Source organism: Lipophrys pholis, assembly GCF_963383615.2.
Source record: "Lipophrys pholis genome assembly, chromosome: 18".
NCBI classification, from domain to species: domain Eukaryota; kingdom Metazoa; phylum Chordata; class Actinopteri; order Blenniiformes; family Blenniidae; genus Lipophrys; species Lipophrys pholis.
In genome coordinates this window covers 17,776,002-17,802,348 of record NC_137646.1, presented here as the reverse complement: position 1 = coordinate 17,802,348, position 26,347 = coordinate 17,776,002, and the positions used below count along the sequence as shown (strand labels likewise).

The 26,347-nt window shown below is 42.6% G+C and overlaps 1 protein-coding gene across 2 annotated transcripts in view; it reads left to right on the top strand.

The window, feature by feature from the left end:
- Nucleotides 1–1,685: 1,685 nt before the first annotated feature.
- Nucleotides 1,686–26,347, top strand: part of LOC308124001 (adhesion G protein-coupled receptor L3) — a 236,365-nt gene continuing 211,703 nt past the window's right edge. For both annotated transcript variants that reach the window (XM_080486757.1, XM_080486756.1), the window contains exon 1: nucleotides 1,686–2,372. The gene's annotated coding sequence lies outside the window, so the exon portion shown is untranslated. The remainder of the gene's footprint in view (nucleotides 2,373–26,347) is intronic.

Below are 26,347 nucleotides of genomic sequence, written 5' to 3'. Positions count from 1 at the left end.
AAAAGTGAGCCGACTTCTTGAGCGTTTCCTGTTTGACACATCATTTTAGTGTAAACTTGGGAAGAACAAGAAATGTGATGATTCTGACACAGAATACCTTTGGCAGGAATAATGTTATTTTGCGCTCATGAGCAAGCGATTTAATGGTTTAAAAGCAAGAGCATATAACAAGAAGTGTTGATAGAAAAGTAGAAAATGACACTGTGTCAAACAATATCTTCATTAATCCCATTGATATTAAGAGTCCATGAACTGCACACACAGAGTTTTGTACATTTTATGTGGAAGGATATCGTGTCCGATAAAAACACATATCCTTGCACACACTGGTCAGCATTCTCACCTCATAGCGAGACGGCCCCCTGTTCCAGTTTCGATTGGGCTTTGGCAGCCCTTCTGGTAAGGAAAGCTGCATGTTCTCCCAGTGTGAGCTTTTTCAGGGTGATCATATTTCCTCCCACAGCCCATAAGCATGCATTTCATGCTTTTCAGTGACTCTAAATTGCCCGGAGGTATGATATTCCGTCTTTCTGTTTTTGTGTTCTCCTTCACGCAGCTTCGTTTCAACACTCCACAACCCTGAGTTGGATAAAGTATTATGGAAGGTGGACGGATGCAGAATTACCTATTCAGAATGGTACCTGATCTTGGATTGTTCATTTAAACCGTACTGTTTAAGGCTCCGAGTGACTCCTGTGGTTAGACATGACAGATACTTTCCGGAAAAGCTGAAACCCCAAAAAAAGTAACCAAATAATTTATCATCTCTTTTATTCATCTCCCACAGCTTGTTCTTAATGGGTTTGAAGAAACTAAAGCTTCTGAAATTGTTTCTGATAGCTGGATTATTTGCGTTTCCTCTTGTTACCTAAAAGACGAAATGCTATTCTTCAGTCTCCCTCTTGCATAAATACATCTAGTTAACTTGGAGTGCAAACTGCATTATCTTCACTATAACAAGGCTCACTCAAGTAAATGTTTTAGTTTCACTGCAAGTAAAGGTCTGTTATTTTCTATTGTGTACAAACGTGTTACCCATCAGACTCTTTTTGTTTTTAACATCATTGCCTGTTTTGAAGGATTTGATTTGGCCTCATTACTTTAGTTTTATTACCTCCGGGGGCAGCTGTGGCTCAGCAGGTAGGGCACACCGTCTTTTGATTGCAAGGTTTTGGGTTTGAGCTTTCTGTGTGTCTGTGTCCTCGAGCCAGAAACTGAAGCACAGATTGCTCCTAATGTTTAGCACCTTCTATGGACGCTGTCACCATTAGTGTGTGTGTGTGTGTGAATAAGTGAATGTGGTGAACAATGTAAAGTGCTTTGAGACTGCTGAAGCAGTGAAAAAGGGCTAAAATAAGAGAAATTCATATATGTGTGTAGAAACAAACTCCAAGTGAAAGCAAAACGTATGGCCTTATGGCTTAATACATAAAATGTGAGGCTTTATGACCCCCCACAAGCTCCACCGGTCCAGTTTTGACTCTTGAAATGTTGCCTGGATATTGTGCCTTTTGCTGCTGGAGAGAGAGAGAGAGAGAGAGTCTGCTCTGTTGCATGTTATCTCATGTTTGCTGCTAGGTGGAGCCCGAGTATACCGCGAGAGCGGCAATCCACATCCGAGTTTTTCCTCTCACCTTTCACTGGCTCTCCAAACCCTTGGTCTCCATACAGAATTACTCCCAGCCAGTGCGCACAATTGGTTTGTCATAGTCGCAGAGAGCTCAGTTTCCCTTTTTTTTTCCTCCTCCTTTGGGATCCGAACAACTTTGATTCTTTTTCCCTCACCCGCGGATCATCTCTCACCTGATTTCCCCCCCATTCCCACCATTTTTTCATTTTTTTGGTGTGTTTTTCCAAAGATTCTTTTTCTTTTTCTTTTCTGGATACTCTTTTTTTTCGCGTGTGTTTGCGTGCGTGAGCGGTGCGGGCTGCCGGCGGGACGTGATGTAGCCCCCGCAACAGAAGGACGCGCAGTGTCATAAAGGGATGTAAAGGGGGGGGACAGCTCGGTGGATACAACGCGAAGGAAGCTGCTCTTTCTCCCCCGCCACCACCACCACCATCTCTCCGCGACATCTCCGGATTCTGGAGGGGAACAGCACACCAGATAAAGGCGATTTCTTTTTTTTTTTTCCTATTTGCTTTTTCTTTTCTCCACCAAAACATACGAGGATACTGATCGACACTTTTGGATTCATTGCTCTCCTCTTCCTCGACCCCCTCGTTCAAGTCCGCTCCGCGCAAATCGGTGCGTAAAAGGACGGCACCCAGCGCCCGAGAGACAGTTGGCGAGAGAAATTACTTTGAATCTGAGGTCGTCCTCGAGGGGGGCTGCGTCCTCGCATTCGCCCGGTCGTTGTTCCAAATACGCGGTAAGTGTGACGTTCCTCCACATAACGCATAGGTCCGCGTGTTTTGTGTGCGCGCACAGCCGCAATTATGTGCAGATTCAGCTGCGGGGCGATAATAATAATGTCCATGAATGAATCCGCCCCCCCCCCACCACCACCACCCACCCCAACCCCAACGGAAATGTGCTCTGTAATGTCAATCTTGGCGTGCACTCCACTCTTAATTACTTTAACTGGGCTACCAGTGCGTTCAGGTGTAATCAGCGCCATCAACATATAGATGGCCAATATGGAAAAAAAAAAAGAAGAAGAAAGATCATCCTCGTGCCAGACTAATTAAACCACCTGATATTCGCTTGGATTATGATATGAACTGTCCGGATGATTTTTTATAGGAGCTTTATACAATGCTCTAAAATGGCTTTACAGAGGAGTCAAACATTTGGTTGCATGCCTATGAATTAAGTTCTAGAATGGAGCAGCGATGGAGATTCTTTTTTTTCTTCTTCTTCTTCTTCTCTCCTCCCAATTTAAAACTCAAAGCCTTAATTTTAATGGGATGCAGCTGAGACAGAAGCTGATTGTACAGGCTAACTTGTGTGTGTGTGTGTGTGTGCGTGCGTGTGTGTGTGTGTCTTTCAGGGGTTCATGCAGGAATCTTAACAGTGCAGGCCTGTGCTGTGTGAGGATAGATGCAGCAGTGTGAGCATGGGCAGTTTTCACAATAGTGTGAAGAATGAAATATACATTCTGTAGGTATAAGCTGTATAGGATCTCTCATCCATATGTTATGGAATCTCCCCTTTAAGCCTGTTGACTTACGTGATGCATTCCAAAGTTATGGCTTTTTTTTTTGTTGGTTGCTGAATATAAAATAGAAATAAAACAAATAGTGCACTATACATATTTGTATTATTCAATGCAAAGTTGAAAGTGAGGCTGGGGAGCGGTTGCCTTTGCAAAAGGAGACCTACTGCCCAAGTGTCTGAGCGAAGTGCAGGGTTGTGGGGCCACAGGACCGGAGCCCTTTGATGTGAAGACAGCACACTGTCTTTCAACATCAAAATCAAAGGAAGGAAAGGTAACTAAGCCTATCACTTTGAATCAGATGTGAAGTTTTCTCATCGCTGCACAATGACGCCCTTCATTTCCAATTACAATATTCTTCTACCTCCTTTTTTGATTTTTTGATTTTTTTTGTTTTTTGTTCTCCCGAGTAAAAAGGCCAGCTGTGGACTGTGGAGGTGATTGTTCACGAGTAGTTTTTTCAGACAGGGTTCCAGCCTCTTGTACTTTAGATGTGTGACAGGTGACTTCTACTGGATTCTTTTTTTTTTTTCTCCCCGTTGTTTGCCGTATCCTTATCTGACAATTCCATTCATTATGAATAAGACTGCAGTGCCATCTGTCATGTAATCTGCATTGGTGGAGTTGCCCTCAAGCAGATAACACACACACACACACACACACGCACACACACACAGATTTATTTCCCTCCGCTAGCAGTAAAAATCCTCGACTTCCTCCTTCAGGGGAAACTCAAGGGGACATTTGAAGCTTTCCGACTAAACTGTTATGTCAACCTGTGCTTTGTTTTCAGCGCGTCTCATCCATTCTGATTCAGCTAAATGCTGCTCCTCCTGGAATATAATCTAGGTTATATTTAATATAACAGCGGTTGAACCCAGCATCTGGTGTGATACCTGGTGGGACGCCACCGTATGAAAATGATATAATTGCTCCCTTGCCTTGTCTGAGGCTGCTGTTACCTGCCAGTCCAATGTATTAGGGGAGAGTTTGCAGAGTGCCACTGTACCGCCTACCGGCCGAATCGGTTTGGGGGGCGATGCAGAGAGATAGTGAAATAAGAAAAAAAAATGGAGCAAGCTGCCTGGCTGCGTTTTAACGTTCTCGCTGTAACATTTTTAGCCTGTTCCGTGCTCCTAAGTGTTTCTCTGATGTTTGTGTTTTTTTATCTCAAGGAAGAAGAATAGTTCCCTCGGGAATGATGGCAACCTTTAACCTTAGAAAACACTTTACTCGACTTTACGGAGGATGTGCTAGGCACCTAATGAGGCATTTGTTTGTTAGTCTCTGCCGTGTAAATTCAACACTTTGTAAAGATATTATGCATCGTTACACTGATATAGTAGAACTTTTTTTTTTTTTTTCTTTGTTGGATCTTTCTGATGTTTTCTATTTTCTCCATGCCATTAATGTGTAGTCTCTTTCCTTTGGCAGATCCTCTTAATAGATTAGATCTTTGCCTTGGGTTCAAGTTGTTGTTGTATATATTGTTGCTGTGTATATGAAGAGAGTTCTTTAGTTTTTATCATTTGCTTTAGTCTCCCGAGGATATGGCTTTATGAATCATATGATGTAGAACATGGGTTTTAACTCCTGTATAAAAAAAAAATATATATATAATGAAATAAAAATAAATATATGCCCCATTCACAGCTTTAAAGTGATCATTTACACCGTTGAGATTGTTGCAAAAACCTTCCCTCTGGTAGCACATTAAAGCCAGAGCTCGAGACTCCCAACGACTGTACTAATTGACCGTGATTTGATAAGCCGGAGAGCAAAAATCGGAGTAAATCATTATGCTTTTATCTCTCCGCTTTGTCTGTGGTGATCTGGCCCGCCACCGTACAACCGGACATAACGCTCAAGGTCACATACTCGGCATACTTTCGCAAGATGTTAGATTAATCATTTCTCTCTTTTAAATGTGCAGTCGTGTCTCCCGGGATCAGGGGCTGTGGATTGGGCGTGATTCACTTTATCCTCCTACCACTCAAGCATTAGCACTAATGTGGGGGTGGGGGGGGTGGGGGGGGGGGGGGGGATTTAATAGTCTTTGTTTTATTAAACTCGAATGAATTGTTCAGTTAAAATGGAGACCCTGACTTTAAAATTGTAACAATATTTTCTTGCTTTTTTTTTTTTCCCCCCGCCACCAACAGTTACAGCTTTTGTACAGGTAGATTAGATTGGAGCAAGTGGAGCAATTCCAACAAAATTGATGGTCTCCATGGATACCACTCCGTAGCCCGGCTCATACAGTCTGCTCCAATGCTGGCTGCAGTTCTTACAGTATTGCACACATTACTCTTCTGCTTTCATTCACTTTAACAGACATCTGTACAGTCTGTCTCGTGCGGGAGAAAAATTGAGAGTTGGTTCAGTTTGAGTACTTCATGAAATATTTGTACATTTGCTTAGTTTTGTTACGTATTCTAGTACTTTTTCGACACCGATGATGCCCATCTCGAACTTGGTGCAAGTTTTACGCCAGCTGCTCGAACCTGTAGGCCGCCACGAGCCCGACTTTTAGGTCTAAAAAAACCAACTGACTCAACAACGTGTTTAAAATAGACTATAGTCCAGTTAATGCTAACTAGGGCCCCATTCACACGACAATCATTTCCAGTGAAAACGCATCGTTTTTGCATTTTAGTTTCAGAAAAGTTGAGCATGGAGTTACCATGGTGTGCAGTTTCAGAAAAGTTGCATTTCAGCCGGAGCGTTTTCAACAAGTTCCACCTTTGGCAGCCGTTTTTTTTAAAAATTTGCTTGTGGTGGAAACGGACACTTTAAACGCAATGCATGTTTTGCGTTTTTTGACTTGAAAGCGGGGTGTGGAAAACACAAACAAAGACAACATTGTGAAACCAGTCAAAATCAAACGAATGCTTTTGGGTTGTTGGCGAAAAGCAGAGAGCGTTGAGAAAAACTCAGCCAAACACATGGGAAAACTTCTCAATATCAGTCAAACCGGGAAGCATCTCGCTGTGAGGTGAGCGCGCTGACCACTCCGCGGTGCAAAAATCAATTATGAGCTTTCAGTTGTACAGTTTCGAACAAAAGCCATGTTGCCCTTTGTAAATGTGCCGCTCTTGGAATTGGGCCTCGTCGTCGAGGTGAGCGAGTGAGTTAATAGTTTTATTCGGCAAAATACCAAAAAAGTTGCTTTGACATTTTATTAATTTGATTATAGTCTTATCACATCCTGGAGTGAAGGACGTTAAATGTCATTTCAGGTCGCTGTCTGCGTCTCAAAATATCTGTTTGCAAAGAACAATAAGCTTCTGTTTTCAAACTCATTACAACAAGCCACAATTTTAAACAAAAAGGGGTCAAAACAACCAAATTCGTAACCCAGCAGCCCAAGCCTAATATTTGGCTCATTCGACAAGGATCTTTACTCCGTATACACCAAATGATAAATCGACTGAACATAATCATACAGAAAGAGAGCTTGGTTCTTTGAATACTTGGTCAATGGTATTTGAAGACGGTTTTTCTAAGCGTTCATTCGGCATGTTCGAAATGCCTTTATGTTAACCCTCCCTGCACATGACATGACTATTCTTCACAAATCAGCTACCCCCCCCCCCCCCCCCCCCCCCCTACTTATCACAGGCAATGCTGCATGAGATCGCTGACACATTAGAGAAATAATGGCACTGCAGGAGAAAAGCTTTTTGAATTCTCACTTAGTCTGTCTAAATGATAGATTTTTAAAACTTGTTTTGCAGTTGAATGATTGTTTATCCCCGCGGCTTGAAGCTGACATGCTAGGCATCGCAGCACAGACATCTTCAGAGGAGTGAGATGGGGTTTTACGTTTGTTGGCTGATTTTCTGTCTCCCGACTTTTTAACAATAGCGCCGTCCTCAATGTGTCCCTGTCGATAGAATAGTTGAAACACACGTTTATGCCGTTCCTTGCAGCCTTTTTTATATATATATATATATATATATATATATATATTTGTCTTTTTAAAAGAAGAAAAAAAGAAAAGATAAAGCAGGCCACCTGCTGTACCATATACACATTCCTGTGGGCTAAATCTCACCCACTGCTCCAATGGGGCCCTTGGTCTCTCTCTTCTTTTCCTTCTAATGTCCCTAAGACTCGAGTTATCATGCTGTTAGAAGTGAGACAGGTCTACGGAAGCCCTTTTTTCTGCAGCAGGAATGTCACACAAGAAGAAAAGCAGGAGAAAATAAGGGGGGGGGGGTAAAAAAAAAGGAAAAAGAAAAGCACATGGCCGAGAAAAGGTCCTCAAGGTCTTTGCCTCTCAACACTTTAGCTGTCCTGTCTCATAAAGAGCCTGGACACAAAGGTTTTGACACAAGCTTTCACAACCCCTCCGAGCACTGAATTGCAGGAAATGGGGTTAGAGTTGAGATGGAGACTTCAGCCGGTGCTTGATGGAATGGACGGACAATTAGTTTTGCGATTCTGCGTGTCTCTGCGGACCGTGACCTTGATGTTTGGCTGCAGCTCATGTGTAAGAAATCCGAGAACAAACACATAACACTTTGACTGACGCGATCTAAAATGGTTTATTTGGCTGTGAACGCAGCTTGTAGTGAAATATATCTCATAAGGTCAGAAACGCCATTTAAGCAGAGCTTTCTCGCGGTGTATTTTTTTTTTCTTTTCCCCGTCCATATTTATGTGCATCTATCACAGCCCTGCAACATAAAAGATTTGCAAGATCTATGAAACCGGCATCCCAGACACACCTCCGTACTTGTGATAAAAAAAATTATTCCTCAGTTGCACAAATTTCAGAAGTTTGAAAAACAGGGTGCAAGGTATTTCCATTTATCTGTGGAACAGTGAGAGAAATCAATGCTGTCGGTTCATCTCTCATTTAGTAAGCCCAAGTGGCTTTTCCTCCAATACACCGATTATTTATCAACACGATGATGGGGATTACCAAATTAAATCCCAACCTCTTTCTCGCTGGCTGAGGGGTACCGAGTATTGATGACCTTCTTTAAATTACAAATGAGTTTCTGGGGAGGTTTTACTTCACTGTAGTGACTGTGGAGTGCTGCGGATAGTTTGAGGTCATGGAAATATTTCTCTTTGACGGTGAACAGGAATAGGATGTTAAATTGTGCAGAGGTGGGAGAAAGATCATTGGCCCTCCATGAAATCTGCAAGGACTTTTTAATTTTTTTACTGTATCAGAGCTTGAACTGGCTTTTGCATGTCATAGTAATTTATGCATTAATTAATTATTTTTTAGATAAAATGAATGCAAAGCCGGTTCATTGTCAAGCTCCAGTGTATACGTTACCATGATGGCTGTCAGGGTGTGTTACGGGAAAAAAAATGGTGTTACGTTTGAGACTGCGGTTTGAATTATCTGCGAGGCACCCCTACACCCTTAATGTGGCACTCTGTTGAGTTGTCCCCAGGGGGTGGGGGGGGGGTCAAAACACTTAGCAGGCACATTTGAGCACCGAACAACTTCTGCGGGCAGACAAAGACTGCATCACAAGAGGATGCGAGTGTGCAGCAGTAACCAGCGTCCGCGGACACGCATGCACCGTGCAGTCAAGCGGCATAGCAGTATGACCACACAGCCACACAGCCATTCAATCAATCTGCCCCTTTATGAAATCAGTGCCTCTGTTCGTATCTTCGATTAAATCTGTATTCCACACAAGTGGGTTGTTGTACAACGTAGTTAACCCTCGACCCCCAGAGGGCAGATCCGGCTCTGGGCGGGGTGGGGTGAATTAATGTCTATGGGTGAAAAAAAGATACATTCTCAGCTGGAGTGCAGATATGGACCAAAAATGTCAACTTAGCATTAAAAGCAAGCCAAGCCACTCTTACGACCCTGTTGGTGGTGTTAAAAGGTATCCAAAAGCTATCAAACTGACAAAGCCTGACAGACCCGCAGTACATCAACCTCTTTACTACTCTGTAAACTCTGATACATTTGTCTATGTGCATTTTACTGTATGACACGGTGGGGTTTTTTCAGGTTTTTTTTGCAACATTATTGATAGCTTTCTTTTTGTTCCGGAGGTTTTATTTATTTTTTTCCTCGTGAACTTCGGACCGGCGAAGACGATTCAGACAAAGACGCAATGCTTCTCTGAGACCGAAGCTCTAAAAGAAGTTAATTTATGGCCTGTTTGGGAGGCAGGTTTGGGCTTGAATACATAACAAGATAGTGCACCTGCAGCCGCATACAAATGAATGGAAATGACGGTTAGTATTAACGCCTCGCTAAACCATTGGGACCTCCTCATCTGACCACTAATTGGTCAGAGAAGAGAAATGAAGACAGCTTCCCGCATTTACGGGTTGCTGTATCTGCAAATACCGGGTGCTGATTTGGGCGTTCCAACTTTGGACCTTGAATAAAATTGCTATAAATAAAGATAATAAAGCAGGAAATTATCGAAACAAAAGTAATGGGAAATTCAAGTTTTGAGCTGATGAAGACAAAACATTTACACGGGACACATTTTTCTGTCGAAGCACTTTATTTGAGAATAAAATTCAACTTTTGTGTTTTATGTTCCTGAGCAAGTAAAAAATAAAGTAAAAAATTGGTGTTTGAATCATTCAATTCGAACATAAAGTTGAAATAAAAGCACCAAGATATGTATGATATAGAGAAACATTGCTACATTAAAGAAGACATTATTTAAGAGTCTTGTCATGTATGTTTTATTTATTTCTTTAGACTTATTAACAATACCTATGAGGGATAAAAGGGGTGTTTACGTATGCGTAGCTACAGGATGTAGTGACTTCATTTTTAATGTTCCCACATTTACTGTATATGTATTTGAAAACTCCAAAAGGGTTAAAAAAATAAAATAAATAAAATACTAGTCTCGTGGTGCAAGCGTTAAAACACTGTAACCTCTGGGGGCCTTGGCCTGTGCCTGCTAAACCATTCAGTCGTTAATGTTCATCCATGCTCTATAGACTAAGACTTTCAAAAAAATGCATGCACACTGAAGAACATAAAAGTTTAATAGCGTTTCACTATTATGTGCGGATAAAAATTCCATTAAAAGATTTTTTTCTTTCTTTTTCTTTTTTTCTTTTTTTGCAGCCATACTTTCAGCCTTCCAGTTCAAAAGAGCTTGTAATGGAACACAAAGCATGAATGCCTCGCAGAAACGTTGATTACAATATCTCGCTGAATGTTTTTAAATTAAAATACCATTTTCCCCATTCATACGCGATAAGATTTACAGAGCAGTAGCATTTTTTTATTTAATTTTTTTTTGCAGGCAGATAATTAAAGTGTTTTCATAAAGGTTGATTGCTCCACAATGAAAGATTTATGCTTCCATCATGCGAGGTCGTTTCCGCTTCTTCTTAATTAGGGGATGGCATATACTGTATGTCTGGCGTTCAAAGCAAGGTCTATTCGACCAGTTGATCGCGAGATGATTTCGCTTGAAAATGAATCTCAGCGTTTCATCATCTCCCTCCGCGCGACTCACACTAAATGGATTGTGCTAATCGATAGCATGGGGCTTGGATCTCGGGGTGGGGAAGTGACGGGTCGGATGCGGCACCGTCGGCCGCCTCCTTAAGAGAAGTCTTAACTTTGTTGCCGTGTTTGTGGAGCGCCACACGCGGGGAGACGGCGCTTTTTGAACGCTGCTATCCTGCTTCATCTCAGGTTGGTGTAATGACAGCGGAAATGTGTATCCTCCGACAAATATAAACTTCCCTGCCAGCCCTTTGTCACCTCTGGAATGGAGATGACTGAATTGATGCGCCGCCCCAATGGAGCAAAACCGTTTAAATGACAACACATTTTTGTCTCACCTTGAACTTAATTGACTGCCTGAACGCTGGCGTTTGAAAAAGTGCTGACAGACTGACTTCTCTCGTTTGGAAAACCGCCGCTATTGACGGCGCCCCGCTCTGTGTTGTTTCCCGACTCCTGTCACACCTGCGTGCATCTTTATTCCGCGCTCATAAGTAGGGGATGCACCACCCGGTGAAGTTAGTACTTTGCTGCCGGCTCATGTTCGACACATTACTCCTAATGAGCTTAACGGCGCTGTGCATTAGTATGTATCGGGTTTTTAGCTGGAAGGAGAAGAAGTAGATGTGCGACTTACTTTTCAAGGGCAAATTTAAAAAAAAAAAAAAAAAAAACGCTGATCGTTATTTCGATGCGTGTCGCGAAATAGCTTAATAAGATTATTCCCGTCTAAGAATGCTCTTTAACAAGGCACCGATGACAAGTAGGTTGATGACCCCGGTGTCCTCGAGGGTCCCTGTCAGACATGTCAGGTGGAGCACTGGGTAGCAGTTATGCTGTCACTGGAAAAGACCAGCTACCCTCCCACATCCTCCTTGGCGTCCACCCGTACATTGGTCTTGCCTGTGATGCTGAGCCGCCACGGCACAACGGTGGCAACTGTGGGATTTCTTAGAGGGGAGCCACAAGACTGTAATCAGTCATTATGTCAGAAGCCGGCCCCGTGAGCCCAGCTCCGGCTCATTCAGCCAAATAATAAGCAGCGGATACCGGCACCGCCGCGCAGGCAGGAACAGAGTGCTTCGCGGGCGGGGAGCAAGAAAAACACCGGGGGGGATAGGGGGGGAGGGGGGGGGGGGGGGGTAAGGGGGGACCTTCTCTTCTTGTCTGCCTACGCGCGGACGCCACCTCACTCGAGCGCTGCGTGGAGGCTTTGATGTGGTGGGCTGAAAAAGTTTAGGCCGTTGTTCAGGGTCCTCCCTCCTGTTAATGGCAAACATACCTCGCGGTCCTAATGGGGAATGTGTGGGATTCACAGAGGAAATGATCCCAACTGTCTGTTGGCCTTATTTAAGGACTATTGCCGTGCTTTAGAGTTAAAAGCTGGGCTATCTTTAAAAGGAAAACAACACAGAGCGGGCGGCGAAAAGAGGATTTCTTCTTCTCGTCTGTAATATGAAGTAATTTGGTTTGTATTATGTCCTTTTACCCTACTATTTCACAAGTTTAAAGTTATATTTTGATAACAATTATTGTTGAGCCTTAATGTTATAAATATATATTAATATAATTGTTGATGTGTGTGTTTGTGAATTTTTTTTTTCTGTTGTAAATATTCAGAATGTACCAATACACACTAAAATGCTTGCACCACCCTCTTGAAGACATTAATTTTTGTATTATACCCAGATGTAAGCATTCACTCTCAAACTAGGTTGATAAACAGCAAATTATTATTCTTAATTCACCTAAATTACATTAAGTAAAATGATAACTTCTTAACTTGACAATGCAGTGGTAGTTTGCGATAAAAAAACAAAACACACACGCACACACACTATAATTTCATTGCAAGGTCAAAAATTATTTGAACAGAGGATTGTCATTGTTACGGCCTAACCGCTTTAACATTTACTACTCGTGCCAAAGTGTTGTGCCTTGCACCACTTTTATTTTATCCCCTTCTCCAGACAGGAAATCACTTTCAATCTTTCGGTTTAAGCGGCCCTCTTGTAAAAATAAAAAATACGACTTGCACCTTGTCGTGGACCAAAATTCTTTGAAGCGATGCAATTTCTTCACTGCAAAATGCATTTTTTTATCCATTGTAGTTTACCATTAAATAGTTTAAATCACACATGCTTTGTTAAGTTTGTCCTGATAGAGGCAGGAAGGCCGTAACATGAAAACTTTCATTTACTCACAGTATGTCACCTCGCGGTGGCTTTCGGAATGGTATTTCTTCAGTGTTTCCTCCCTCAATTGTCACAAAACTGCACGGTATGCAAAAATTGAATGATAAAACATCCCCCTCCCCCACATCACCCCCATTCCTTTCCCTCTCCACTCTCATGGAGTTTTGTCATTCCATAACCGGGGTCACAGCCCCCCATTGTCTGGCTATAGCATTCCTCAGCATTGGGCGCATTGACTGGTTCTGCTGGGTGAGCGGTGCCGCACACCGTCCATACATCACGGGGAGGACAGAATGACAGACAGTGGGAGTTGAGATGTCAGCTCGTCCTCTCCAGGCAACTGACATCCACTCCCTTCCCGTTCTCCACAGCGATACTCCATCTTCTGACAGTGACTGCATTGATAGTTGCAGTCCCCTCCTTCTTTTCTCCTGCTGCTGCACCTCACTCGCATGCTTGACATGCTCATGATATACAATTTATTGATTTTTTTTTTTTTTTTTTATGTTTTTGGTGGAAGGCACTCTCCTTCCAATTCCAATTTTTTCAGGGACTTAGGAAGTACAATCATAGAGATAAAAGTGTTATTTGTTCACTGATTACAGTAGTGAACCAATTATAACGTGGTGAAGATTGATAGTCAGGTTGGCCTCATCAAAATGTTAAGCTTTTATAATCTTCGCATAGACCCCTTTTAACCCTCTCATACATAATAAATGTGGCTAAAAGTCAGGCTGACATCAGGAAAATAGCTGAACACAAGCTCATGGTGGTTCTGCTTGGAAAGTATGAAACTGCAGCACGCCACGAGACAATGAGCTCACTCGGGTCAGTGGAGGTCAACCCTTTATGGAATTTCTGCCCATAATGATTAATAAGGTGGGTGTAGTTATTGCTTTGAGAGTCATCAGTGGAATGCCGGAGTTAAGCAGTTATCTGCAATCCTGCTTTATTACACCTGCTCTCGCTTTCTTAATATATTGTCCTGTCCTTTTCCATTAATTCGGTTTGCTTTGCAGTTTCCACTAACGGTCTTTTATGGATCGGTATGGACATCCGAGACGACAACGACCCAAAGATTTCTGTTCAGTCGATCCTGCAGCAGTATCGTCTTGCCTTTAAGGAGACACATCTAGTGGTTTTGACAGTTCCAAACCAAAAGGTCCATTTAGCAGGACTTCCGTTGTCACTCACTAGCGCTGTGCAAGGTTAGGCGCCTGTAATCTTGTTTATGTTTTTGGTCAGTGGTAAGCCCTCCCTAAGCCAGCTTTGTGTCAAACACAGCTGGAGAGCCCTTTGCAATTGCAGCAGAGCAGAAATAATTGGGCCAGCAGCTTGGATGCAGCCATGACACATAGGTAATTTGCTAATTTCTGTCTCTCAGCTGGTGTTATCAGGGTTGGACACTGCAGTTTTCAGGAGGAGTGTGTTAAAATGATTTACACTGTCCATGTTGCTTCGTTAAGAGTGGAAATTAAACGGGACCAACAACGCTTTTTGGGTTTTGTGCCAAACTGCTGCAGTCCGTGTCCTTGTGCAGCGCCTTACTGTTCCAATATATCTTTAACAGGGGGGGAAAAAAATCATGTAACAATTAAACAAGACCCCCTTAAATTTTCAATGTCACCAGCACTTTTTTCCCCTTTCTGTTCAGTGTCACATTGAAAAAACAAAAAAACACCCCTCATCATGTCTACAGGAGTTGTTCCAACTGCCAGCGTTCCATTCAGTTAACGTGCATCTGGCACATGTGATGCCATAACAATTCCAAGAAAAGCCCCCCCCCCCCCCCCTAAATTTGACTATGATTACTCCAAGCAGGCCACCTCCAGTAGATGGGGAAGTTTGGATTGGAACATCCGTAGAAGCCACTTTTAATTATACTGGCAGTAAAGGTTGAAACTGTTCAGGAATGAAGTGCTTTTTGTGCATCGATTTTTCCTCTGCATCTGCAACCACCCGCGAGGGAGGGAGAGACCATTGTAACCTTCTCTATCGCTGCAGTGCAGGCAAACAAGTAGGACCCATGCATGCCCCCCCCCCCCCCCCCCCCCCCCACGCACACACACACACACACACACACACACACACACACACTACTTAGGGTTTAATACAATGAGAGCATGTGCATCAAACCACGCTTCTCATTTAATTAGGAAATGTCAATGAAATGAAAAGGAACTCCGACAGGTCTGGATACAGGCCACACAAGCACTTTGTCTTGATAGCGTTTTGATTGTTTTCCTGATCTGTTTTGACATCTGACAAACTCTGGCCACCGGCGAGCGCAGATTCTTGTAACCCAGAGGACAAGGTGTGACGACGCCTGCGGATGGATTGCTTTGATGCTCTTCCCACAGGTTCGCCCTAAGGATTCATGCCCATTTCAGGTGCTGCTTCCTACAATCTTAAGCCTTCATTTTGGCAGAATGTCACCTCACCTGGGTATCGGGACTATGACTGCCGCCTTGATTGCCCACAGGTCCCCGCAGGATTCCTGCCCCACCCGGCTCCTGGAGATGACTCCGGACTATAAAAAGATCAGTTCCTTCAGTAACAGATGACAACCTGGATTGTGTTTGCTTGTTTTCAGATAATGCTGCCTCCTGTTTTCTTGAGAACTTCCCCTGACCGCAAGCTTTACACAGTCACACCAGCAGATGCGACAATTCGTCATGCATAAGAAACCCCACTCCGGCAGCCATCTGTCTCCTTGTGTCTGCTTCGATGCACCGGCAGTTTGTTTTCATATATCCATATACAATTTTTACGGTATGCAGAATATGCTGGAGCAGTCTTCGGACCTGCAAACCTTGTTCTGAAACCTCATTCTCGACCTATGCATGACCTGTGTAACGGAGACCAGAAAATGAGCTGACGGTCACCAGATATAGTTTCTGCGAGTCGTGCACAGACTTGCCATTTAGTGTCTCACTATACTCTTACCTCGGCTGGGTAGCTCGAATGAGTTATTATGCCCCAGTTAAAGCGAACTTGACTCCCTGAACCTGATTCCTAAATGGCCTAACAAAAACAACATGTCAAACTATAACAGGAAAAAATCAAAAAGGTCATTGGGATCACTTTAACCGTTCCGGGAACTGACACTAAATTTAAGTGCCATGTCTCCATTTCACAAAGTTAACTAATGATACAAAGACAAGTGCTTACTGATTAAAAATACCCGAACTCCATGTGAAACTGTGGCCTGTTAACGCTCTAACCATATTTCAATGATTACACAGTTCCCTACCCTAAAATAGAAAGGGGGCTTTCTGATAACAAGACTGAGACCAAAGAGTCTTACTCGGTAAGCAAACTTACTGTAAACATATATGCATTCTAAGTTTGTTACTGTATTTGTGCTCATTAAGAATCAGTGTGCATGGGTTTGGAGGATGGGTCCCATTCAAGAGTCCCAGCAGGCACTCCGTAAAGCCCTGTGGTCTGTAATGAAGGGTAATGAAGCTTGCCAGGCTTAAGGTGATCATTGCAGAGGCAGGTGGAGCTGGTAATGTCCTGCTGTCCATCACTGAGGCGCCACGTGTGAATAAGCTACTTCATCTCATAATTCTGACAAAAAAAGATTAAACGACGAGAAACTACATTACTTAATGCGAGGCTTTCAAACTTCACCTCTAGAAAACTAAACCCATCCCAATAAGTGGGCATTTATGTTTGTTACACTTTGAGACTGTCTTATATAAATATATAAATGACCTGAAATGGCATCGTTACAAGTTTAAAATAGTGAAAACAAATATTTTATTAAAACCAATACTATAAGTTGTCATTCTGAAAAGGTTTCTCAATAAGTGCTCTATAACAGTGTATGCTGTCACCCTTATGTAAAGCTGATACATACTTTATATTTGCAATCAGAAAACATAGGATTCTGGTTCAATCTGCAACAAAGATAAAGTTGTCACAGTTGAAACACCTTTGGGAAATCACAAATCACTGTTGTCTGTAACTGGAAGTGGAATTTTCTGTCCTCCCTGTGGTCGTTAGATATTCTGAATGTACTTCAGCCTTTCAGCGTTTGTCCGTATTGCCACTGTATTGAAAAAAAACAAATGAATGGAAAATTACTAATCCGAAACTAACCAAAGTCTGCTGTCCCTCAAACCCAATAAAACTGATAACTCAACATGTCTACTGTTCCCAGCATGGCGACTATGAGGTAACATAATTGTTTGTATCCTGAATCATTTTAACGTGAGGTTTTTGCACCCAATTACTTCACATTTTTGCATCTTTATTTTTTCTACAAATCCACAACATGCTTTGTAATAGGCACACTACTTGCTCAGTACCTCCACTAGCACACTTGATTGTGAGTATGTGAGCTGTAAAAGCCTAATAATGGCATAATACTTAAGACATTGAGTTGAATTAACAGCCTGACTTGCTTCTTTATACTTGCAAAATGAAGGGGAACGGCGAGAATATGCTTGGTGCTTTCGGGGCACTTTCCAAGTGTCGAGTCAAGGTTATCGATACCTTGCTCAATAAGCTGTCGAGAAAATGCACAAACAGTAGACCATTCGAGCATTTCATGTATCTCCTCTCCTGTGCTGCCCTTTCAGGTAATTACAAGCATAAACCCACTTGCTTCCTTGGATCAAGGCTGTGCATTAGCATGAATAGATTCTCTTAGGTTCCCATTCAGTCTCTTCAGTCCCAGTTGCTGATTGCAGGTGACCTGATGGGAACATGGCCCTTATCTCCTGCTCCACTAAAGAAGAATTGAACACGTTCCAGCCGTATTGTAACATTAATGCACCCGATAGCCACATTGTATCACAGAGGCCACGAGCATGGGATAATGCAGGGCAGGCCTTCAGTGATAGAAAGATGCCTATCATTCTTTGCCGAGCTTTTACTCCCCTCAGGGCTACATGTTTAATATTACTCTACAAATGTGATTTAGTGGGTAGATAGCCTTGGGACTCTGAGGTCGCAGCTGAAAAGCCCTCTGCTGTGTAGTATACGGTGACAACTTATGTAGGTTAAGGTTATTGTACGGATGTTGGCGCGCAGTGGAGGAAAACATACAGAAAAGGTGCAGATGAGGCCTTGGATTACAAAACAACCATCAAATCTTCTGACATTAGTTCAAGGGCAGCAGCGAGACATCAAGCATTTCCAGATTGTTTCACCATTTCCTTCCTTTTGTGGTAATTTATTTACGGATCCCTTAAGAGCAAACTTGCTCCTCCAGCATCCTTCCTGAAAACATTGTGTCACAGAGGCATGTTTTCCATCAACTCTCATCCCACCCTGTCTATATTCATCCTCGATTCAATTACTTTTTGGATTCAGCCGAGACTCGTTCCATGCTGTATTGCTCTCCGATGCGTTTTGCTACCCCACAGATTTATGTCGGAACTGAAGGATGGCTGTCCAATTTTCTGCATGGATAGCGGTGTTGGTGGCATTGTGTGTTTTAAAAGCTCTTGTCAGATGCGCGTTAAAGACATATGGACCGCGTTGCTATGCAATTCTTCCAGACGCTGGCCATTCCTGTCACAATCGGCCATTAGCTTGTGTAGTGCAGTGGTGCAATGGCTTTTCTCATGAGAGTTTGTCCTTGTGTGTGTGTGTGTGTAGGTGTGTGTGTGTGTGTGTGTGTGGGTGTGGGTGTGTGTGTCCATTGATATGCACCAGCCTCTACTCAAAATGAAAATGCAGTGACTGTACATGGAGGCATGTCTGAGGAGTTAAATTGCTGAAAAGTGCCAGAGGGAATGCACCCCCCCCCCACAAGCCTTGACTTCAGGTTATTAATTTCAGAGATAATAAAGAATTAACCATCTGAATGGTCACTTTGTTCACCCTTGTAAATGAGGAGTGAATGCCAAGTTGGAGATTAGTCAAACCAGTTAAATCCATTGTTAAGGTCTTTTAATTTTTCCAAAATAACTGAAGAGTTTTAATAGATTTGATAGAAAGTGAGCATGATGTAATTATCCTTGACTATATAGTCCTGCGAAACGACGTCCTGTACATTCGTTTGCTTTGAGAAGCATCCCAAGTGTTTCTAATCTTCCCATATTTTCACAGCTCCTCGATATATATGAAGGCTCGCAGGTCCCCGTTCAACCCAATTTCTAGCCTGACTAGTCAAAGTTATCTCCTCAGAATCAGTCTTCAGTAGAAACTGTGGACAGCCTCAATCCGTCACATCCCGACAGACAGCTTCCCAGCATGAGGTCACGCAGCCAATTACTGTCTCCATGCAGTTATAGTTATGTCTCTCTTTGTAGTCACAGTGAAAGGTTGACGTGTCCCCCCCCCCGATGACCGCCTCCCCTCCTCCTCACAGGGGTCCTGCGATATCTCGGTTGTCTCCTTCCAGGCCTGAATGGGCACATTGTGCTGCTGCCCGCCGCTGCGCCGCAGACCGCTAGGTTCTCCACACACACACACCTGTCAAGCCATGTCCTTGGCGCCTTGGGTGCTGAGACACTCCAGAGCCCCCCTGCTGCACACATGGTCATTGAACCTTCGCGCGACCATACAAACACACGCGCGCTCAGTCGTATATGAACACATAAACACATGTGGTTTAGCAGACCTACGTAAAGACGTGGGTGCGTATACACACACACAATTTATTTCGACATAAACACAAGAGTATACATACACACACACACACATATACAAATGGGGGAAAAAAAAAAAAAAAAGGTTTATTGGAAACACACTTCGTCTCCCTTCACCAATGTCAAGGTTATATTCAGTGTGCAGGTCGGCTTCAAAATTCAGGAAGGGTCAAGTTCCATATTTGTCAGGGTGGGGGGTGCGAGGGCACGGGAGGTTGGTCCGGGAGCACACACTCACACATGGAAGCAGAATTCAGGAGTAAACTACCTGTAACTCGATCCATGTCTTCAATCAGTTGCAGATTTTTCTGTTTTAGGGTTGGCGGAGGCCCATCTGGGGCACAGTTCGTATCCTTCGCTCACAAGACAGATCATTTGATGCATAATTGAATAGAAGTTGACTATTTTTCTGGCTAATATGCTGAAACAATCTATCATTAATAACCCAGAGGCAATTTAAAACACTTGATTATTGCTCTGCAAAAGTCATTTTCTGCTTTTTCTGTATTGTATTTGATTTGATTTGATTGCTTTTGAGATTTTCAAGGGTTCTGATTGGAAAAAAAAATAAAATCATGAGACAACACATCACATCAGACAATTTGTTCTTAAGTTGAAACCTTCAAGAAATTGAACGACTTTTATAATCAGGGGTGACAGATTTGTTTTAGTTCAGGAACCACATGTAGCTCACACTGATTTTGGCGGGGCCAGAGGAGCAGTAGGAAAGCGTGACCATCGATAAAGAATGATCAATATCAATATTTTTTTTTTTTGTATTATTAGTTTTAATGAAGTGTAAACCAATACAAATCCAGGTTGTTGTTTTTTGTGTGTTTTCTTCAGGCAGGTTTTGGTATTCTTGACACCACAACTTTACATTATGTTGAAGAAAAAAAAAAAAAAGACTGGCATAATTTTAAAAAAAAAGAAGTTACAATTGCATTATCATGACACGATCTGACAACACCATATGCAGGTGACTTGTGACCCATTGGAATCTTACTGTTTCTTGTCTTGCTCCGCTCAAGTGCATCCCCTTTGTCTCTGTGCGGCTCTCTCCCCGGCCTTGTGCCGGTAAACCCTCCATAGAACAAATGGGCCTCTTCATGTGGCATTATCATCAAGGAAAAATGCTAAATGCCTGATTGTACATGCACACAACGTGCACCCCGGTGAAGGACCTATGGTGTCAAGTCCCACTAATGTCACCCGTACAATTTTCCCCTCTATTGACTTTTATGTTCTGCTGCAAGGTTGGTCATCGTGGTGGGAATATGTATGTATTCCAGATAAAGACACGTGTGATTATCATAATGATATTCTTCTGCTAAGGCAAACAGCGTGTCTGGCCCCAGCAGAGGGGGGGATAAATCGCAGTGCGAATGTATGGCTTTTGACAGCTTATTTTTAACCATACATTTCATGCATTTAGTATCGGGCATCACACTGGCAGAAAGCCTTTTTTTTTTTTTTTTTTTTAAGGATTGGCTCCCATCTGGGATTGCTGGTGAGATCATGTGATAATAGAACTCTCAACCTGGCTTGCGAAGCAATCTCAGACCTGAGGAGGCTAAAAAAAAAAAAAAAAAAAGAAGACATATTTACATAAATATTCAAACACGCGAGCTTGCATACAGCCGCGTGCAAAAATGTATAAAAAATGAAAATGGAGATGCTGTGTGCTGCTATATTTGAGTGCAATTTTCCGGAGGCGATGTGTGTTCGTCTCTCTTTTTTTTCTTCTTCTTCTTCTTCTGTTGTTTGCATAGACACAACACACGTACAACACAGCTCCAACTACTGACTCATACAACGAAGTCCGTCCCTTTCCAATTAAGACCAATTAGCCCCTGTGTAGGAGAACGCCGTCCGGGGATGTCATGTAGTGCTCTGTGCTTTACGGCCCTTATCATCGCCTCTAATTTGTATGCGAGCCCATACAAGGAAAACGGGAGCGAGAGAGAGAAAAAGCACGAGAATAATGACGGAGGAGATATGTGGCCAAAGAGAGGGGACGAGTGCACCGCGAGGCGACAAATAAAGGTGGATGCTGAGAAAATGAAAGGGCAGAGAATCAGAGTGAGAGCAAAGGATGAAAAAGGAGGCACGTAACTGTACATAATCATCCCGTAGTTGCCAGCAACCTCAGTCAATTGTTATCAGCTTTCCTGAATTTAATGTGACCCTTGAGGGTAGGGACACTGCCCATGCATTATAAATGCAGCCCATTGACTTCGGAGGGTGAGCTTTCCCTTTTCCTCCGAACGAGCGGTCCCTAACGGCTTTGATTACCTAACTGATGGTAGCAGTGCAGAGCAATTTGTTAAATTCAGAAGGCACAAACAAAGGCCTTGACTCGGTTTCCCTCTTCGATGCACAGAGTAATTTTTTTTCCGCCTCTTTATTGCCGATATCTTTTTAGGTTGTCGATAGGTACGATTCAAGAAATGACTTTTCCTCCTAGTGTGGGAGTCGTAAAGGCTCATTTATGCTCTACATATACACAGAAACGGATACATACGCTTCGTAAGGCGTAAACGCTACTGACTTTATTGTTTTTTTTGTATTTGACAATCAATCTACCCGAAGGTTCCACTCTGAATGAACAGACTGGCCAAATATCAAGAAGGAGAGCATGAATATTGGTATTGATACAAAGGTAATGTGAGGTCGTTGAACGTCCACCCTTTTGTTCTAATCACTACACTGCCTCCACGACTCCTAGTGGTACTGGAATGTCTCTGTCTGCAGCCTTGTCGAAGAGAAACATATGAATTTAATCAGTGGTGTTGGAGAAGTGGTGTTTAGAAACAGGGCATGTAAGACAACTCAATTTAGTAAAAAATCCGTCGATACTATTTGCTCATTGTCACATAATTTAGTTGCAATATTTGCCTCGTGATGACCCACCCTACTCTGCTCCTGATTGGCTCGTCAGTGCTCATGCTGCCCACGGTAAACATAGACATTAACTAATCAACTCAGTGAATGCAGCGGGTACTAGCCAATTAGAGGCAGAGTTGGGCGGGATGTGGCTTCATCATCCTAGGGAAAATAAAAGGCATTTGGGGTGGATTTGGAAGTGGGTGTAGGCAATACTGACTGGAAAATAAGTGGGTATACTCTAGACTAAACCATTTATTTTAATAAATACGTAAGACCAGGGGTGTCAGTCCAGCTGCCACATACTATCTAGTTTGACCTCCAAGTGGGCCAGACTAGTGAAATCATAAATATGGCAAAATACCATTTTAATGAAAATTGTCATTTACAGCAATATGTTTTTAGTTTTTTTGAATTAATTCAGCAAATATGACATTTCACAAAAATGTGTTTTCAACATCCGGCTGAATAATACAGCAAAATGTCCATTACTTCATTTTGCAGCCTTTATTTTTAATGTATTCGCAAATCATCCTCTCTGTGGCACTGATGCAAAAGTGACGTCATCGATAAGGGAGCTTATTTTCACTGCTGCATCACTGATGTAGCGGCTCAGCCTCGATGTTATGTTATGTCCGCTGCTCGTACTGCAACACTCCAACACTGCTTCCATACAAAACTTGTACAGAATGTACTTGTAATCTTTCCACTTTACAAAGTGAACATGGGGCCCAGATTGGGTCTTTTTTGGTCCACCACCCGTATCTTTGACACACCTGATATTGATGGATGTCTCTTTGTGTACCTGTAATAAATGAGCATTAAGAGTTGCTTCAGGAGTACGTCATGGTACAATATCCTGAACGTGCAGTTTTATCTGAGGGAGCAAACACACAACCTTTATGAAGATCAGTGTTTTCTGCCTCCAACAGCCGCTCATGTTTGCTGCAACCAACAGCGGGGTATGCAGATTACTCAAGGTCATCTGGACTTGTAGAAGAGGCCACCATTTCAATACGATTTCTGTTCATTAGCCATATCTCCTTGTCCTTCGGCCTCCGCATGCACGGGCTGGCTCGTCAGTTACAGTGTCACAGCGACAGGGTCATTTAATTTACAGCGCCGCTCCGCCGATTAGGGCTTTTGTTGTGAGCGGCCACGACTACTGTAATGTGGGTGTTTGGGTCAGCGATGGGCACAATAGCTTAGTTACTCTCGCTGACTTCCTCCCTATTGCCTCTCTCCCCTCGCTCTCAGCACATTTTCCACTTGGCTGATAAAATAAGCCACTCTTTGATGAGCTTTCGGCAGGCCACGGCGCCGCGGCTCAGTAAATGCTTTTATAAAGACACACCACAGGCTGTCGACTTGGATCAGTCACACGGCGGCCGCATGCGTCCGCCGCTTTGTCATACGTGCTATTGTCTGCCGGTAGCAGGTTGATTTGACGCGCGGTGATAAGGTTTGGGGGGTGGCTGAAGTTTTTGAATTATTCCAAAAGAGAAACTATCGTGCACAAGTTTCCTGCAGCAGGGGTGATTTTCACTGCTGCCCAGTTTTCTCTTCAAGTCGATCAAATTCATGCCCCAGTTCTTTTGTTATCTACCTTAAAACAGTGCATAGCCAGAATGTCTGAGGGAACACAGTCTGAGAGGGGCAGACCGCGACCGGAGCTGATCTGACAAACTATATAAATTAACTTTTTGTTGATTCAAATCTCCCGTGCGTCGCAAAAAGCTTTTAGCAACACGTTTGAGTTTTCTTTAGTATTTGTACGCTTCGGCTTTCCGTTCATTATTCAACTGCACATACATTGCGTCGTTGGATTTCTTCAGTGGGGTTTTTACGATCGTTCCCACAAATAGATCCGTCGGGGAGCCTGTCACATTTTTCACACGTTTAATTGCTGCGGGGGATGACATCTATTTGCAGGCTCACCCTGAAGTTAGAATCAGTTAATTGCTCGATCAACAAAAAGGTCTTTAGATTGTTTTCATCCCTTCATTTTCGTCAGCATGACCACCTTCCCTAATGAAACCTAAAAATATCAGGAATAGGTGCTCAGGTGGAGCAGGAGAACTAGAGTCACCCTCTAGATTAGAAATCCCCCTTTCTCCTTGTTATTCGCCATTTATCTCCTCTGCATAGTGATCAAGGCTGCTGGACATCAGAAATAATATAAAAAGTATTTTCACATCAACATAAAGAGGTTTCTCATCTCTCACATACTGAGTGGAATTCATGTGAGGAGCATAATTTAATTCCTTATGTTGCCTTTTGTCTTTTCCTTTATCTGTAATTAAATAAAAAGGAAGACACGCCTGCAAAAGACACAACATTCTAAGTTACTAATCACTTTCTTTGCCACTTGCATTCATGTGTCTTACACACCGTACGTATAATTAAAGCTTAATCTGCAACTAAACATATCTGAAATCCTTATCCACAGAGATTTTATAAGCTGATTTAAAAACCGGAAGTCAATTTATTTCAGCGTGCACGTCGAAAAAGCCAGTCAGCTGCTGCACTGTGTACTCCTTTTAACGAAAAGAGAAACGCTGATCCCGTCCCCGTCCTCCTGTAATGCTGTCTTTCATTTCCTTTAAAATCTGTAGGATGATGAAACCCTCAGTCGTACGTGGAAGTAAAAGCTTTGTTCGACACAACATTACTGTCGGGGGGGGGGGCGGTCGGAAATACGGTCTGCTGCTGCACGGCCACACTCGGCAGTGACATCCAGCGCAGTATCACAATGAATCACTTTCGGGGTGTGAAATCACATTTGGGTGCAAGTTCATGGCGGCAAGAGCTGTATAGTCATGCCGTGTTTCATCACTTTGTAATTTAGAAAGCACTCCTTTCAACAGGGGGAACTGGAAAACAGTGCACAGAAAATAATGAGACAAAAAAAGGGAAGTGGTGTGTGTGTGTGTTAGTGCTGTATAGTCGCGACATATAATACCTCCATGTCCGCTCATGCATTTCACAACCGGCAATCATTGACTTGCAGATGTGTTGAGATTCAGGCTTACTTATTGGGCAGTTTCCAACAAAAAAAAACAAAAAAAAACAACCTGCACATCACTGTCTGCTCTTTGCCGCTGAAAACTACTCCCATATCCTTCGCAGCCGGTGAAACTCTAATAACATAATGTAAAATTAATCCCACTTTCAGTTTAGCCTCATAATGGTATCTCAGCAGACCTGTACTTAACATAAAACCCCCTTTTTTTCTACATTATTTGAAATTGCCCTTCTAAGACTTTTAATACAAAACCTCTATAATGGCGGTTTGTAGAAGCATCCAAATAACTACTATATCTTTTTTTTTTTTTTTTTAACATTGTGTAGTGCTTAAAAAAAAAAAAATCTTGTTAAGGAAGTAATTGGATTCTAAATCACGAATGCATGGGGACTTATGGAACACAATCAACATGTTTGTAGTTTCTTTTCAGATCTTTTAATCCAACTGTTATACAATATTTATGAACTTTAGTATACACTTCATTTCCCCTTTTCCTTTCATGACTCAATAAAAGTACCTCGATGCAACATTTTTTTTTCTCTTTCAGCATCCCTCTTTCCCTTGATGCACTAAACTGTTAATGTCAACGCCTTTTGAAGGGTAAACTGAGCGGTCTATGGCGACGACAAGCTACTCTACTTTTTTTTATCTTTGTGTTTTAGCATAAGTTATCCTCAGATCATCAAATCTGAGGAAAGACTTTGACTCATTGGACTTATTATGGTATCGTTTCTCACTCATGTTGGTCTCTTTCTGAACTGAAACACTTACAAATGACTTTTATTTTTTTTTTTCAACTAAATCAACGGAAATGTTTTCAAATTTTTATATATTTCGTATCGCTATATGCATGGCAGCAGTTAAAAAAAAAAAAAAACCTGTTGCATGGTGTTTGGGATCTGGGTTTAAATCCTGGCTGTGACAGAATTGGCTTTTGACATAAAAACAAACCATATGTTTGGTGCAAGTTGTAAAAAGTGAGCACAAACTTGTAGATTCCTGAG